We start from the raw sequence: 13,837 nt of genomic DNA on the forward strand, positions 1-13,837 counted from the left end.
ATAGATTGTACATTTTTTGTTATTTTTATGGATTTAAAAGTAAGCATTTACTATCAAATCGCAGTAATAAAATAATTTAATACACATAAATGCGTGTTTCCTTTATTTGTAAGGGATTAAAAATAAGTTTAACACTAATATAAAGTGTTTGTTGCTGCCAGTTTTAATGAATGACAGCAAGCATGTCTGTCAGACTAATGAGGGTTTGTAGTTATGGATTGTGGCCACAGGAGGGCAGTGTTGATACACATACAGTAAGAAAGTAAAATTAAAGCTGCAAGCAGCATTGCGGGCCCTCGCGCATCTTGCGATCCGCGGGGTCATCGCAGTCTTCTCTCCTATGCTCTCATCTCCTATACTGTCCTGTGCTATGCTCTCCTCCTCTCATTTCCACAGATATACAACAAACACATGTGTACAACCAAACTTTCCTGCTACCAGTAGGTGGCGCTATGACCGTATCATCCTATTAGCATATATATCTGTTTAGACTCGGCTCCATGGCAGTACTGTAAGATTTTGTCCACATTGCATAAAGTATATGGGTAGTACTGCATAAAACACAGCGAGTTCCTTTGTAATGGCGAATGGTCAACTTTGAGGCCACTCCCCCACCACACGGTAATACTTTTGAAAGCGTTTTGGAATGCGTCTATTCCCTATGGTGTCCTGAGTGGACACAGTGAATTTCAGCTCAATTGCATGAAGTATGTGAGGCGTGAAAAGTTTTGAAGCAGGGTCACAAATAGGCAAAAAATGGCCACAAAAGTCAAAATGGTGGACTTCCTGTTGGGTTTGGAGGGGGGGTCCAAGAGAGTTTTTTGTGCGTCTTGGGGTGATACACATGTGTGCTAATTCTCATGATCCTGTGTCAAACTGGCCAGCGGGGCTATGCATTAGGGCAATAAATACAGTGAGTTCCTTTGTAATGGCGAATGGTCAAGTTTGAGGCCACGCCCCCGCCACACCGTCAGACTTTTGTAAGAGTTTTTGAATGCGTCTATTCCCTATGGTGTCCTGAGTAGACACAGTGAGTTTTAGCTCATTTGGAGGAAGTATGCGAGGCGTGAAAAGTTTTGTAGGAGGGTCACAAATCGCAGGGGGGCAGGCAGAAAAACCTATGAAAACACAACATTTTGTGTAGCCAGTAGGTGGCGCTCTGTCAAAGCCTCAATATTGTTGTATAGATGTGTTTCGGGTCAGACTCTGATCATACATGTGACATTTCGTACAGATCGGACAGAAAACGAAGAAGTTATAGAGACTTTCTGTGTCCTCAGAAATGGTCAAACTTTGAGGGCACGCCCCGGCCACACCGTAAGACTTTTGTAAGAGTTTTGGAATGCGTCTATTCCCTATGGTGTCCTGAGTGGACACGGCGAATTTCAGCTCAATCCGTTGAAGTATGCGAGGCGTGAAAAGTTTGGCAGCAGGGTCACACATCGCCAAAAATGGCCACAAACCTTCAAATGGCGGACTTCCTGTTGGGTTTGGAGGGGGGGTCCAAGAGACTTTTTTGTGCGTCTTGAGGTGATACATATGTGTGCCAATTTTCATAATCCTGTGTCAAACCGGCCAGAGGGGCTACGCGTTGGGGGCGCTATAGAGCCATTTTTATATGTGCATTTCAAAAGTCAGCAAATTTCAAAATTTTTCAGGCGAATGAATTTTTCTACCACGTTTGGTGAGTTTTTGGGCATGTTAAGGCCTCCAAAAATGCGATCTCGGAGGGGGAAAAAAAAAAAAAAAAAAAAAAAAAATTAAAGCTGCAAGCAGCATTGCGGGCCCTCGCGCATCTTGCTATCCGCGGGGTCATCGCAGTCTTCTCTCCTATGCTCTCATCTCCTATACTGTCCTGTGCTATGCTCTCCTCCTCTCATTTCCACAGATATACAACAAACACATGTGTACAACCAAACTTTCCTGCTACCAGTAGGTGGCGCTATGACCGTATCATCCTATTAGCATATATATCTGTTTAGACTCGGCTCCATGGCAGTACTGTAAGATTTTGTCCACATTGCATAAAGTATATGGGTAGTACTGCATAAAACACAGCGAGTTCCTTTGTAATGGCGAATGGTCAACTTTGAGGCCACTCCCCCACCACACGGTAATACTTTTGAAAGAGTTTTGGAATGCGTCTATTCCCTATGGTGTCCTGAGTGGACACAGTGAATTTCAGCTGAATTGCATGAAGTATGCGAGGCATGAAAAGTTTTATAGCAGGGTCAGAAAACGGTAAAAATTACAAAAAAAAGTCAAAATGGTGGACTTCCTGTTGGGTTTGGAGGCGGGGTCCAAGAGACTTTTTTGTGCGTCTTGGGGTGATACACATGTGTGCTAATTTTCATGAACCTGTGTCAAACTGGACAGCGGGGCTACGCATTAGGGCAATAAATACAGTGAGTTCCTTTGTAATGGCGAATGGTCAAGTTTGAGGCCACGCCCCCGCCACACCGTCAGACTTTTGTAAGAGTTTTTGAATGCGTCTATTCCCTATGGTGTCCTGAGTGGACACAGTGAGTTTTAGCTCATTTGGAGGAAGTATGCGAGGCGTGAAAAGTTTTGTAGGAGGGTCACAAATCGCCAAAAATTAACAGAAATTTCAAAATTGCGGACTTCCTGTTGGGTTTGGAGGGGGGGTCCAAGAGACTTTTTTGTGCATCTTGGGGTGATACACATGTGTACCAATTTTCATGACCCTACTCAAAACAGGCCAGGGGGGCAGGCAGAAAAACCTATGAAAACACAACATTTTGTGTAGCCAGTAGGTGGCGCTCTGTCAAAGCCTCAATATTGTTGTATAGATGTGTTTAGGGTCAGACTCTGATCATACATGTGACATTTCGTACAGATCGGACAGAAAACGAAGAAGTTATAGAGACTTTCTGTGTCCTCAGAAATGGTCAAACTTTGAGGCCACGCCCCGGCCACACCGTAAGACTTTTGTAAGAGTTTTGGAATGCGTCTATTCCCTATGGTGTCCTGAGTGGACACGGCGAATTTCAGCTCAATCCGTTGAAGTATGCGAGGCGTGAAAAGTTTGGCAGCAGGGTCACACATCGCCAAAAATGGCCACAAACCTTCAAATGGCGGACTTCCTGTTGGGTTTGGAGGGGGGGTCCAAGAGACTTTTTTGTGCGTCTTGAGGTGATACATATGTGTGCCAATTTTCATAATCCTGTGTCAAACCGGCCAGAGGGGCTACGCGTTGGGGGCGCTATAGAGCCATTTTTATATGTGCATTTCAAAAGTCAGCAAATTTCAAAATTTTTCGGGCGAATGAATTTTTCTACCAAGTTTGGTGAGTTTTTGGGCATGTTAAGGCCTCCAAAAATGCGATCTCGGAGGGGGAAAAAAAAAAAAAAAAAAAAAAAAAAAAAAAAAAAAAAAAAAATAATAATCCTAAGGGTTTCAATAGGGCTCTTGCACCATTCGGTGCTCGGGCCCTAATTAAAGCTGCAAGCAGCATTGCGGGCCCTCGCGCACCTTGCGATCCGTGGGATCATCGCAGTCTTCTCTCCTATGCTCGCGTCTCCTATACTCTCCTGTGCTATGCTCTCCTCCTCTCATTTCCACAGATATACAACAAACACATGTTTACAACCAAACTTTCCTGCTACCAGTAGGTGGCGCTATGACCGTATCATCCTATTAGCATATATATCTGTTTAGACTCGGCTCCATGGCAGTACTGTAAGATTTTGTCCACATTGCATAAAGTATATGGGTAGTACTGCATAAAACACAGCGAGTTCCTTTGTAATGGCGAATGGTCAACTTTGAGGCCACTCCCCCGCCACACGGTAATACTTTTGAAAGAGTTTTGGAATGCGTCTATTCCCTATGGTGTCCTGAGTGGACACAGTGAATTTCAGCTCAATTGCATGAAGTATGTGAGGCGTGAAAAGTTTTGAAGCAGGGTCACAAATAGGCAAAAAATGGCCACAAAAGTCAAAATGGTGGACTTCCTGTTGGGTTTGGAGGGGGGGTCCAAGAGAGTTTTTTGTGCGTCTTGGGGTGATACACATGTGTGCTAATTCTCATGATCCTGTGTCAAACTGGCCAGCGGGGCTACGCATTAGGGCAATAAATACAGTGAGTTCCTTTGTAATGGCGAATGGTCAAGTTTGAGGCCACGCCCCCACCACACCGTAAGACTTTTGTAAGAGTTTTTGAATGCGTCTATTCCCTATGGTGTCCTGAGTGGACACAGTGAGTTTTAGCTCATTTGGAGGAAGTATGCGAGGCGTGAAAAGTTTTGTAGGAGGGTCACAAATCGCCAAAAATTAACAGAAATTTCAAAATTGCGGACTTCCTGTTGGGTTTGGAGGGGGGGTCCAAGAGACTTTTTTGTGCATCTTGGGGTGATACACATGTGTACCAATTTTCATGACCCTACTCAAAACAGGCCAGGGGGGCAGGCAGAAAAACCTATGAAAACACAACATTTTGTGTAGCCAGTAGGTGGCGCTCTGTCAAAGCCTCAATATTGTTGTATAGATGTGTTTAGGGTCAGACTCTGATCATACATGTGACATTTCGTACAGATCGGACAGAAAACGAAGAAGTTATAGAGACTTTCTGTGTCCTCAGAAATGGTCAAACTTTGAGGCCACGCCCCGGCCACACCGTAAGACTTTTGTAAGAGTTTTGGAATGCGTCTATTCCCTATGGTGTCCTGAGTGGACACGGCGAATTTCAGCTCAATCCGTTGAAGTATGCGAGGCGTGAAAAGTTTGGCAGCAGGGTCACACATCGCCAAAAATGGCCACAAACCTTCAAATGGCGGACTTCCTGTTGGGTTTGGAGGGGGGGTCCAAGAGACTTTTTTGTGCGTCTTGAGGTGATACATATGTGTGCCAATTTTCATAATCCTGTGTCAAACCGGCCAGAGGGGCTACGCGTTGGGGGCGCTATAGAGCCATTTTTATATGTGCATTTCAAAAGTCAGCAAATTTCAAAATTTTTCGGGCGAATGAATTTTTCTACCAAGTTTGGTGAGTTTTTGGGCATGTTAAGGCCTCCAAAAATGCGATCTCGGAGGGGGAAAAAAAAAAATTAAAGCTGCAAGCAGCATTGCGGGCCCTCGCGCACCTTGCGATCCGCGGGGCTATCGCTGTCTTCTCTCCTATGCTCTTGTCTCCCATACTCTCCTGTGCTATGCTGTCCTCTCCTCTCATTTGCAGAGATGTACAACAAACACATGTTTACAACCAATCTTTCCTGTTAGCAGTAGGTGGCGCTATGACCGTATCATCCTATTAGCATATATAACTGTTCAGACTCGGGTCCATAGCAGTAGTGTAAAATTTTGGCCACATTGCATAAAGTATATGGGTGGTACTGCATAAAACACAGCAAGTTCCTTTGTAATGGCGAATGGTCAACTTTGAGGCCACTCCCCCACCACACAGTAATACTTTTGAAAGAGTTTTGGAATGCGTCTATTCCCTATGGTGTCCTGAGTGGACACAGTGAATTTCAGCTCAATTGCATGAAGTATGTGAGGCGTGAAAAGTTTTGAAGCAGGGTCACAAATAGGCACAAAATGGCCACAAAAGTCAAAATGGCGGACTTCCTGTTGGGTTTGGAGGGGGGTCCAAGAGACTTTTTTGTGCGTCTTGGGGTGATACACATCTGTGCTACTTTTCACGATCCTGTGTCAAAGTGGCCAGAGGGGCTAGGCGTTAGGGCAACAAATACAGGGAGTTCCTTTGTAATGGCGAATGGTCAACTTTGAGGCCACGCCCCCACCACACCGTAATACTTTTGTAAGGGTTTTGGAATGCGTCTATTCCCTATGGTGTCCTGAGTGGACACAGTGATTTTCAGCTTGATTGGATGAAGTATGCAAGGCGTGAAAAGTTTTGCAGCAGGGTCACAAATTGCCAAAAATTAACAGAAATTTCAAAATGGTGGACTTCCTGTTGGGTTTGGAGGGGGGGTCCAAGAGACTTTTTTGTGCATCGTGGGGTGATAAACATGTGTGCCAATTTTCGTGACCCTACTCAAAACAGGCCACAGGGGCTGGCAGAAAAACCTATGAAAACACAACATTTTGTGTAGCCAGTAGGTGGCGCTCTGTCAAAGCCTCAATATTGTTGTGTAGATGTGTTTAGGGTCAGACTCTGATCATACATGTGACATTTGGTACAGATCGGACAGAAAACGAAGAAGTTATAGAGACTTTCTGTGTCCTCAGAAATGGTCAAACTTTGAGGCCATGCCCCGGCCACACCGTCAGACTTTTGTAAGAGTTTTGGAATGCGTCTATTCCCTATGGTGTCCTGAGTGGACACGGCGAATTTCAGCTCAATCCGATGACGTATGCGAGGCGTGAAAAGTTTGGCAGCAGGGTCACACATCGCCAAAAATGGCCACAAACCTTCAAATGGCGGACTTCCTGTTGGGTTTGGAGGGGGGGTCCAAGAGACTTTTTTGTGCGTCTTGAGGTGATACATATGTGTGCCAATTTTCATAATCCTGTGTCAAACTGGCCAGAGGGGCTACGCGTTGGGGGCGCTATAGAGTCATTTTCCTATGTGCGTTTCAAAAGTCAGCAAATTTCAAAATTTTTTGGGCGAATGAATTTTTCTACCAAGTTTGGTGAGTTTTTGGGCATGTTAAGGCCCCCAAAAATGCGATCTAAGGGGGGGAAAGAAAAAAAAAAAAAATTAAAGCTGCAAGCAGCATTGCGGGCCCTCGCTCACCTGGCGATCCGCGGGGTCATCGCAGTCTTCTCTCCTATGCTCTCGTCTCTTATACTCTCCTGTCCTATGCTCTCCTCCTCTCATTTCCACAGATATACAACAAACACATGTTTACAACCAAACTTTCCTGCTACCAGTAGGTGGCGCTATGACCGTATCATCCTATTAGCATATATATCTGTTCAGACTCGGGTCCATAGCAGTAGTGTAAGATTTTGTCCACATTGCATGAAGTATATGGGTAGTACTACATAGAATAGAGCAAGTTCCTTTGTAATGGCGAATGGTCAAATTTGAGGCCACGCCCCCACCACACGGTAATACTTTTGAAAGAGTTTTGGAATGCGTCTATTCCCTATGGTGTCCTGAGTGGACACAGTGATTTTCAGCTCAATTGCATGAAGTATGTGAGGCGTGAAAAGTTTTAAAGCAGGGTCACAAATAGGCAAAAAATGGCCACAAAAGTCAAAATAGCGGACTTCCTGTTGGGTTTGGAGCGGGGGTCCAAGAGACTTTTTTGTGCGTCTTGGGGTGATACACATGTGTGCTAATTTTCATGAACCTGTGTCAAACTGGCCAGCGGGGCTACACATTGGGGCAAAAAATACAGGGAGTTCCTTTGTAATGGCGAATGGTCAACTTTGAGGCCACGCCCCCACCACACCGTAAGACTTTTGTAAGAGTTTTGGAATGCGTCTATTCCCTATGGTGTCCTGAGTGGACACAGTGAATTTCAGCTCAATTGCATGAAGTATGTGAGGCGTGAAAAGTTTTGAAGCAGGGTCACAAATAGGCAAAAAATGGCCACAAAAGTCAAAATGGTGGACTTCCTGTTGGGTTTGGAGGGGGGGTCCAAGAGACTTTTTTGTGCGTCTTGGGGTGATACACATGTGTGCTAATTTTCATGATCCTGTGTCAAACTGGCCAGCGGGGCTACGCATTAGGGCAATAAATACAGTGAGTTCCTTTGTAATGGCGAATGGTCAGGTTTGAGGCCACGCCCCCGCCACACCGTCAGACTTTTGTAAGAGTTTTTGAATGCGTCTATTCCCTATGGTGTCCTGAGTGGACACAGCGAGTTTTAGCTCATTTGGAGGAAATATGCGAGGCGTGAAAGGTTTTGTAGGAGGGTCACAAATCGCCAAAAATTAACAGAAATTTCAAAATTGCGGACTTCCTGTTGGGTTTGGAGGGGGGGTCCAAGAGACTTTTTTGTGCATCTTGGGGTGATACACATGTGTACCAATTTTCATGACCCTACTCAAAACAGGCCAGGGGGGCAGGCAGAAAAACCTATGAAAACACAACATTTTGTGTAGCCAGTAGGTGGCGCTCTGTCAAAGCCTCAATATTGTTGTATAGATGTGTTTAGGGTCAGACTCTGATCATACATGTGACATTTCGTACAGATCGGACAGAAAACGAAGAAGTTATAGAGACTTTCTGTGTCCTCAGAAATGGTCAAACTTTGAGGCCACGCCCCGGCCACACCGTAAGACTTTTGTAAGAGTTTTGGAATGCGTCTATTCCCTATGGTGTCCTGAGTGGACACGGCGAATTTCAGCTCAATCCGTTGAAGTATGCGAGGCGTGAAAAGTTTGGCAGCAGGGTCACACATCGCCAAAAATGGCCACAAACCTTCAAATGGCGGACTTCCTGTTGGGTTTGGAGGGGGGGTCCAAGAGACTTTTTTGTGCGTCTTGAGGTGATACATATGTGTGCCAATTTTCATACTCCTGTGTCAAACCGGCCAGAGGGGCTACGCGTTGGGGGCGCTATAGAGCCATTTTTATATGTGCTTTTCAAAAGTCAGCAAATTTCAAAATTTTTCGGGCGAATGAATTTTTCTACCAAGTTTGGTGAGTTTTTGGGCATGTTAAGGCCTCCAAAAATGCGATCTCGGAGGGGAAAAAAAAAAAAAAAAAAAAAAAAAAAAAAAAATTAAAGCTGCAAGCAGCATTGCAGGCCCTCGCGCACCTTGCGATCCGCAGGGTCATCGCAGTCTTCTCTCCTATGCTCTCGTCTCCTATACTCTCCTGTGCTATGCTCTCCTCTTATTTCCACAGAGATACAACGAACACATGTTTACAACCAAACTTTCCTGCTACCAGTAGGTGGCGCTATGACCGTATCATCCTATTAGCATATATATCTGTTCAGACTCGGGTCCATAGCAGTACTGTAAGATTTTGTCCACATTGCATAAAGTATATAGGTAGTACTGCATAAAACACAGGGAGTTCCTTTGTAATGGCGAATGGTCAACTTTGAGGCCACGCCCCCGCCACACGGTAATACTTTTGAAAGAGTTTTGGAATGCGTCTATTCCCTATGGTGTCCTGAGTGGACACAGTGAATTTCAGCTCAATTGCATGAAGTATGTGAGGCGTGAAAAGTTTTGAAGCAGGGTCAAAAATAGGCAACCAATTGCCACAAAAGTCAAAATGGCGGACTTCCTGTTGGGTTTGGAGGCGGGGTCCAAGAGACTTTTTTGTGCGTCTTGGGGTGATACACATGTGTGCTAATTTTCATGAACCTGTGTCAAACTGGCCAGCGGGGCTACACATTAGGGCAAAAAATACAGGGAGTTCCTTTGTAATGGCGAATGGTCAACTTTGAGGCCACGCCCCCACCACACCGTAAGACTTTTGTAAGAGTTTTGGAATGCGTCTATTCCCTGTGGTGTCCTGAGTGGACACAGTGAATTTCAGCTCAATTGCATGAAGTATGTGAGGCGTGAAAAGTTTTGAAGCAGGGTCACAAATAGGCAAAAAATGGCCACAAAAGTCAAAATGGTGGACTTCCTGTTGGGTTTGGAGGGGGGGTCCAAGAGACTTTTTTGTGCGTCTTGGGGTGATACACATGTGTGCTAATTCTCATGATCCTCTGTCAAACTGGCCAGCGGGGCTACGCATTAGGGCAATAAATACAGTGAGTTCCTTTGTAATGGCGAATGGTCAACTTTGAGGCCACGCCCCCGCCACACCGTCAGACTTTTGTAAGAGTTTTTGAATGCGTCTATTCCCTATGGTGTCCTGAGTGGACACAGTGAGTTTTAGCTCATTTGGATGAAGTATGCGAGGCGTGAAAAGTTTTGTAGGAGGGTCACAAATCGCCAAAAATTAACAGAAATTTCAAAATTGCGGACTTCCTGTTGGGTTTGGAGGGGGGGGTCCAAGAGACTTTTTTGTGCATCTTGGGGTGATACACATGTGTACCAATTTTCATGACCCTACTCAAAACAGGCCAGGGGGGCAGGCAGAAAAACCTATGAAAACACAACATTTTGTGTAGCCAGTAGGTGGCGCTCTGTCAAAGCCTCAATATTGTTGTATAGATGTGTTTAGGGTCAGACTCTGATCATACATGTGACATTTCGTACAGATCGGACAGAAAACGAAGAAGTTATAGAGACTTTCTGTGTCCTCAGAAATGGTCAAACTTTGAGGCCACGCCCCGGCCACACCGTCAGACTTTTGTAAGAGTTTTGGAATGCGTCTATTCCCTATGGTGTCCTGAGTGGACACGGCGAATTTCAGCTCAATCCGTTGAAGTATGCGAGGCGTGAAAAGTTTGGCAGCAGGGTCACACATCGCCAAAAATGGCCACAAACCTTCAAATGGCGGACTTCCTGTTGGGTTTGGAGGGGGGGTCCAAGAGACTTTTTTGTGCGTCTTGAGGTGATACATATGTGTGCCAATTTTCATAATCCTGTGTCAAACCGGCCAGAGGGGCTACGCGTTGGGGGCGCTATAGAGCCATTTTTATATGTGCATTTCAAAAGTCAGCAAATTTCAAAATTTTTCGGGCGAATGAATTTTTCTACCAAGTTTGGTGAGTTTTTGGGCATGTTAAGGCCTCCAAAAATGCGATCTCGGAGGGGGAAAAAAAAAAAAAAAAATAATAAAGCTGCAAGCAGCATTGCGGGCCCTCGCGCACCTTGCGATCCGCGGGGCCATCGCAGTCTTCTCTCCTATGCTCTCGTCTCCTACACTCTCCTGTCCTATGCTCTCCTCCTCTCATTTCCACAGTTATACAACGAACACATGTTTACAACCAAACTTTCCTGCTACCAGTAGGTGGCGCTATGACCGTATCATCCTATTAGCATATATATCTGTTCAGACTCGGGTCCATAGCAGTAGTGTAAGATTTTGTCCACATTGCATAAAGTATATGGGTAGTACTGCATAAAACACAGCGAGTTCCTTTGTAATGGCGAATGGTCAACTTTGAGGCCACTCCCCCGCCACACGGTAATACTTTTGAAAGAGTTTTGGAATGTGTCTATTCCCTATGGTGTCCTGAGTGGACACAATGAATTTCAGCTTAATTGCAAGAAGTATGTGAGCCATGAAAAGTTTTGAAGCAGGGTCACAAATAGGCAAAAAATGGCCACAAAAGTCAAAATGGCGGACTTCCTGTTGGGTTTGGAGGGGGGGTCCAAGAGACTTTTTTGTGCGTCTTGGGGTGATACACATGTGTGCCAACTTTCATGATCCTGTGTCAAACTGTCCAGCGGGGCTACGCATTAGGGCAAAAAATACAGGGAGTTCATTTGTAATGGCGAATGGTCAACTTTGAGGCCACGCCCCCACCACACCTTCAGACTTTTGTAAGAGTTTTGGAATGCGTCTATTCCCTATGGTGTCCTGAGTGGACACAGTGAGTTTCAGCTTGATTGGATGAAGTATGCGAGGCGTGAAAAGTTTTATAGCAGGGTCACAAATTGCCCCAAATTAACAGAAATTTCAAAATGGCGGACTTCCTGTTGGGTTTGGAGGGGGGGGTCCAAGAGACTTTTTTGTGCATCTTGGGGTGATACACATGTGTGCCAATTTTCATGAGCCTCCCCAAAACAGGCCAGGGGGGCATGCAGAAAAACCTATGAAAACACAACATTTTGTGTAGCCAGTAGGTGGCGCTCTGTCAAAGCCTCAATATTATTGTATAGATGTGTTTAGGGTCAGACTCTGATCATACATGTGACATTTCGTACAGATCGGACAGAAAACGAAGAAGTTATAGAGACTTTCTGTGTCCTCAGAAATGGTCAAACTTTGAGGCCACGCCCCGGCCACACCGTCAGACTTTTGTAAGAGTTTTGGAATGCGTCTATTCCCTATGGTGTCCTGAGTGGACACGGCGAATTTCAGCTCAATCCGTTGAAGTATGCGAGGCGTGAAAAGTTTGGCAGCAGGGTCACACATCGCCAAAAATGGCCACAAACCTTCAAATGGCGGACTTCCTGTTGGGTTTGGAGGGGGGGTCCAAGAGACTTTTTTGTGCGTCTTGAGGTGATACATATGTGTGCCAATTTTCATAATCCTGTGTCAAACCGGCCAGAGGGGCTACGCGTTGGGGGCGCTATAGAGCCATTTTTATATGTGCATTTCAAAAGTCAGCAAATTTCAAAATTTTTCAGGCGAATGAATTTTTCTACCAAGTTTGGTGAGTTTTTGGGCATGTTAAGGCCCCCAAAAATGCGATCTAAGGGGGGGAAAGAAAAAAAAATAAAGCTGCAAGCAGCATTGCGGGCCCTCGCAGACCTTGCGATCCACGGGGCTATTGCTGTCTTCTCTCCTATGCTCTTGTCTCCTATACTCTCCTGTCCTATGCTCTGTTTTCCTCCCATTTGCAGAGATGTACAACAAACACATGTTTACAACCAAACTTTCCTGCTACCAGTAGGTGGCGCTATGACCGTATCATCCTATTAGCATATATATCTGTTCAGACTCGGGTTCATAGCAGTAGTGTAAGATTTTGTCCACATTGCATAAAGTATATGGGTAGTACTGCATAAAACACAGCGAGTTCCTTTGTAATGGCGAATGGTCAACTTTGAGGCCACTCCCCCACCACACGGTAATACTTTTGAAAGAGTTTTGGAATGCGTCTATTCCCTATGGTGTCCTGAGTGGACACAGTGAATTTCAGCTCAATTGCATGAAGTATGCGAGGCATGAAAAGTTTTATAGCAGGGTCAGAAAACGGTAAAAATTACAAAAAAAATCAAAATGGCGGACTTCCTGTTGGGTTTGGAGGGGGGGTCCAAGAGACTTTTTTGTGCGTCTTGGGGTGATACACATGTGTGCTAATTCTCATGATCCTGTGTCAAACTGGCCAGCGGGGCTACGCATTAGGGCAATAAATACAGTGAGTTCCTTTGTAATGGCGAATGGTCAACTTTGAGGCCACGCCCCCGCCACACCGTCAGACTTTTGTAAGAGTTTTGGAATGCGTCTATTCCCTATGGTGTCCTGAGTGGACACAGTGAGTTTTAGCTCATTTGGATGAAGTGTGCGAGGCGTGAAAAGTTTTGTAGGAGGGTCACAAATCGCCAAAAATTAACAGAAATTTCAAAATTGCGGACTTCCTGTTGGGTTTGGAGGGGGGGTCCAAGAGACTTTTTTGTGCATCTTTGGGTGATAAACATGTGTACCAATTTTCATGACCCTACTCAAAACAGGCCAGGGGGGCAGGCAGAAAAACCTATGAAAACACAACATTTTGTGTAGCCAGTAGGTGGCGCTCTGTCAAAGCCTCAATATTGTTGTATAGATGTGTTTAGGGTCAGACTCTGATCATACATGTGACATTTGGTGCAGATCGGACAGAAAACAAAGAAGTTATAGCGACTTCCTGTTTCCTCTGAAATGGTCAAACTTTGAGGCCACGCCCCGGCCACACCGTCAGACTTTTGTAAGAGTTTTGGAATGCGTCTATTCCCTATGGTGTCCTGAGTGGACACGGTGACTTTCAGCTCAATTCTATGAAGTATGCGAGGCGTGAAAAGTTTGGCAGCAGGGTCACACATCGCCAAAAATGGCCACAAACCTTCAAATGGCGGACTTCCTGTTGGGTTTGGAGGGGGGGTCCAAGAGACTTTTTTGTGCGTGTTGAGGTGATACATATGTGTGCCAATTTTCATAATCCTGTGTCAAACTGGCCAGAGGGGCTACACGTTGGGGGCGCTATAGAGTCATTTTCCTATGTGCGTTTCAAACGTCAGCAAATTTCAAAATTTTTAGGGCGAATGAATTTTTCTACCAAATTTGGTGAGTTTTTGGGCATGTTAAGGCCCCCAAAAATGCGATCTAAGGGGGGGAAAGAAAAAA

The 13,837-nt window shown here is 45.2% G+C and overlaps 1 protein-coding gene across 2 annotated transcripts in view; it reads left to right on the forward strand.

Annotated features, from left to right (window-relative positions):
- The window catches only part of filip1l (filamin A interacting protein 1-like), a 45,455-nt gene that overhangs the window by 24,799 nt on the left and 6,819 nt on the right, over positions 1–13,837 (forward strand). The window lies entirely within an intron of this gene.

This window comes from Parambassis ranga, chromosome 2, assembly GCF_900634625.1.
Source record: "Parambassis ranga chromosome 2, fParRan2.1, whole genome shotgun sequence".
NCBI lineage: Eukaryota > Metazoa > Chordata > Actinopteri > Ambassidae > Parambassis > Parambassis ranga.